General features: G+C 33.4%; 1 non-coding gene across 1 annotated transcript; it reads left to right on the forward strand.

The window, feature by feature from the left end:
* The first annotated feature begins 2,198 nt into the window (after positions 1 to 2,198).
* Positions 2,199 to 2,285, forward strand: TRNAS-GGA (transfer RNA serine (anticodon GGA)). The gene has a single exon. It is a non-coding gene; the product is annotated as a tRNA-Ser (tRNA).
* The last annotated feature ends 2,280 nt before the right edge of the window (positions 2,286 to 4,565 follow it).

Raw genomic sequence — 4,565 nt, forward strand, 5'->3', positions numbered from 1 at the left:
GCATTCCACCCACTATCGTTACAATTTTCTGAAAGATAACTATCTCGGTTTCATCTAGAAATTTATATAGAATCCTTGAAAAAGACTTTCCTTCATAAGAAAGAAAAGACTTACTGTCTTTGGGATCTGATGCTACAACCGCTGCTCAATATTGTAGGGGATCCACCCTATTACATAAGTGGATTCCTTCATTTTGATCTTATATCATGATATAAGTAAGCAGTTTTTATTGTATCGGCCAAAAACCTGACTAATTGATCTTTACGGTGCTTCTTCTATCAATTAGATCCTTTATCCATAGAATAAAGTATCTAGGCATACCTATTTCTTCATATTTCTGCTTCTATGAAGTTTCTTTCTTTGCTACAGCTGATACAAATCGTTAGTTTGGACAATACATATGTAGAAAGCCTATTTTTTTTAGTATTTATTAGCGAATTTTCTCTTTTTTTTCTTTCTATAGTGGAGATAGTCGCACGTAATGACAGATCACAGCCATATTATTAAAAGCTTGTGGTAAGAACGGGTTTCGTTCTAGTGCCCGAAAATAATATTCCAAAGCTTTTGTATGTTCTCCGTTCCTTGTGTGGATAAGACCTATGTTATAGAGTATATAACTTCGATCATAGGGATCGATTTCTAGTCGCATAGCTTCATAATAATTCTGTAGAGCTTCCGCATAATTTTCCTTCGGATTGAGCCGACATCCGTTACGGTCGTTCGTTATTCCATTGAAAGAATCTCCGTTCCAGAACCGTACGTGAGATTTTCATCTCATACGGCTCCCCCCTTTATCTGATGCGCATAATGAGATGAGAATAATACATGAAATCAAAAAACATTGAAATACTCTCATTATGAACTCATGGGACTAGCGTTTTTACAAAAAATCTCTAGCCAACCTTCCTGTAAAAGATCTTTTCTTAACATCAAGCATGGTTTACTAGATAAAAATAAAAATGGTAACTCTAACAATTTCTTTGTCCTCAACGCCTCTAAATTTCCAGGAATTAGTCACTTCAACAGTCTTCGATGGTTATACAGGTATCCAAAATACAAACGAGATGGATGTTTGTTGTCCCAACCATTTTTCTAAGTTCCGATCCCGATAAGGAAAAGGTATAATTTATAACAAAGTTTTCGTGTTGTTGATTCCTAGGTGTAGTGCTTCTTCCCCTCTGCTACCTATTTTTACTAGTGAATATTTTTACTAGTGGAGTAGGGTTGACTTAATCCATAGGTTACACCTTTCGCTTAATACTAGAATCGACAATTCTAGCATCTAAGGTTACATTAATCGGGGATACACGACAGAAGGAATTTTTTGATTTTCAAATTGCACCTCCAAGAAGCGTAGATTTATTTCAATTATTGTTTTCTTTCTATCCCGAATACTGTGTCTTTCTACTAAGACGGAGAGCGGTAAAGAAAATTGAAAAAAAAAAAAATCAAATCGCACCATCTCTGTAATAGGTGAATGCCTCTTTTTCCCCGGAAGTTGTCGGAATTATTCGTAATAAGATATTGGCTACAATTGAAAAGGTCTTATCGATAAAATTTCCATTTATCCCACCAGATCTAGGCATCGGTAACAACCCCATTCTATAATTTCTTTTAATTACCTCTCGTGAGAAAATGATCCCACAAACAAAGGAATTGCATAGTACGAAATAACATAAAAACGGATTCATTAAAAAATCCCACTCGATATTAAAATTGTTTCTTTTTGATTTCACAGGAATCAATAAAAGAGAAGAAATATTTCAATCCGGTTAAATTTCATCCAAATGTAGTAGGATCAGAATGAAGAGAACTATTCTGATTTCAGCGAAGTTGAAGAAAAAAAGAATTTTATTTATCTGACTGGGGTAATTCTAGAAGTTTTTTGATTGAATTATGATACAAAAAAGAGCAAAAAGAATCGAATAATCATTCTATGATTCATAACTTGTGACTAGATATATGTATGGGATAAACAGTTGTTGGTGAAAAATCGAAAACTGTAAAAGTCGAATTTTTAGAAAAAAGGAATCATAGTTTAAAAAACTAAATAGAATCATGAGCTAAAAGTATCCATTAAACATAGTTAAAAAAAAATTATTTGTATAGTTAGAATTGGTTGGACGTGCCTATCAAAAAAAAAATTGAATATTAATGACTCACTATTAACTCGGTTTCTGGGCCATAATCATTCTGTAGGAGAGATGGCCGAGTGGTTGAAGGCGTAGCATTGGAACTGCTATGTAGGCTTTTGTTTACCGAGGGTTCGAATCCCTCTCTTTCCGTACTAATTCAACAATGTTACTGACCACAATGTATCAAATCAAATAACAATCGATACTATTATTCCAACGGTTAGACCTTTATGGATTCTTTATTTCGAATTTTTGTGGTACGGAAACGAAAAGACTGGAAAGAATGCACAAGAGATGAAAATCCCCCTACCGATCAATGATAGATGAATGATAGAAAAATTTCCGGATCAAAACCTTACTTTCCTTCGGTCTCTTTACTTAGACTTCGGCGAAGGGGAGGACGAAATTGTCCGAACCCTTGTTTTTTAGTTAGGTTTAAGTCTGACGAGAATAATATTCTACAACGAGCAATTCATTTATTTTTAAACTGACCCATTTACTATCTATTATTTGATTGACTAATCCTTTATATTGCAATGGCTGAAGAGTCAAATGTTTTGGCAATTCCTGAGGGGGGGATGAATCAAGATAATTTTGAATCAGTGTTCTCGATTTTTTTTCATCTTTTGCTGTAATAATATCTCGGGGTTTGCACCGATAACTTGGTATATCCACTATAGAACCATTAACTAAAATATGTCTATGATTAACTAATTGTCGGGCTTGAGGAATAGTCGAAGCCATACCCAATCGAAAAAGGATGTTATCCAAACGCATTTCAAGTAATTGTAGTAAAACTTGACCCGTTGATCCTTTGGCTTTTCGGCGATACGAACGTATTTAAGTAATTGTCGTTCTGTAAGACCATAATGAAAACGCAATTTTTGTTTTTCTTCTAAACGAATACGATATTGAGATTTTTTTACCGGAACGCGATTGGTTTTTAAGATCGTTTCCGGTTTTGGGCCTTTTACTAGTTAGTCCCGGTAAAGCCCCCAGACGGCGTATTTTTTTGAAACGAGGCCCTCTGTAACGCGACATAAAGACTCCTTATTTTATTTTATTTAAATTTCATAAACATTTTATTTTATTTAAATTTCATAAACTTAAATGAAAACTAAATGATAAATATTATAAATGAAGTGAAATCCAGTAAAGTATTGTACTACAAAACAAAGAATAATTAGATAACTTGGATCAATATCCGGATCCTATTGTATATGTAAATGATATAAAAAAGTAAGAGTTCCTTTCTTGATTTGTTCTACAGAAATAGAACCCCTCCTTTAGTCATAAAGGTAAGTAAGTTCCTACGACATCATAGATCGGTGACCTTTGAAAAAGGGTAAGAAGTCGTTTCTTTATTTATTTGATTTATCAATTATGTCAAAAATAAAATCAATAGAGAAAAGCCGGCTATCGGAATCGAACCGATGACCATCGCATTACAAATGCGATGCTCTAACCTCTGAGCTAAGCGGGCTCACATAACAGAAATGTTACATGCATAGTAATTTACTAAATTACTGGGATCTTAGCTATTCCTAATTAATATGAATATAGAATCTAATTTCATTTCAAATAAATATTCAATATTGGAATTGTTCTATTATAGAACATAATAATTAATATAACGATTAATAGAATATAGCGATAGAAAATTTTGATCTATTTATCAAATGGATGTGTATCAATAATTAATGTGTTAATCTTAATTGCATTTAATGCAATTGAGATGATAATGAAGCGTTTCTATGTTTTCATTCTGAAAGGTGGAAGATAAGACGAACAAGGGAATCGACCGTTTAAGTATTAAATTTTTTTACTAAAAAAATAATAGAAAGAGGGGCAAATATATATGTTCATATATCTATCTATATTGATATATATTGAATTGCAGATACAGAAATGATAGAATCATTTTGGATCGGAACAAATATGGGTCTCCGATAGAGAAGAGAGAGATGAAAGAAGATAGACAAGAAATCCAATAGGAGGAAACACTTTTCAATAGAGGAATCGGTATTCTAATGACTTGAGTGGTTCCAGTATAATACAAATGAAAGAAAACGGGGAAGGACATCATAATGCGATACTAATCTTAAAAGAGGGGGATATGGCGAAATCGGTAGACGCTACGGACTTAATTAGATTGAGCCTTGGTATGGAAACCTACTAAGTGATAACTTTCAAATTCAGAGAAACCCTGGAATTAAAAATGGGCAATCCTGAGCCAAATCCTTTTTTCCGAAAAAAAAGGGTAGGTGCAGAGACTCAATGGAAGCTGTTCTAACAAAATGGAGTTGACGACGTTGCGTTAGTAAAGGAATGAATCCTTCCATCGAAACTCCAGAAACGATGAAAGATAAACGTATTACGTACTGAAATACTATATTGATTAATGACAACTCGAATCTCTATTTTTTATAT

This window comes from Cucumis melo, unplaced genomic scaffold (assembly GCF_025177605.1).
Source record: "Cucumis melo cultivar AY unplaced genomic scaffold, USDA_Cmelo_AY_1.0 utg001600l, whole genome shotgun sequence".
Taxonomy (NCBI): domain Eukaryota; kingdom Viridiplantae; phylum Streptophyta; class Magnoliopsida; order Cucurbitales; family Cucurbitaceae; genus Cucumis; species Cucumis melo.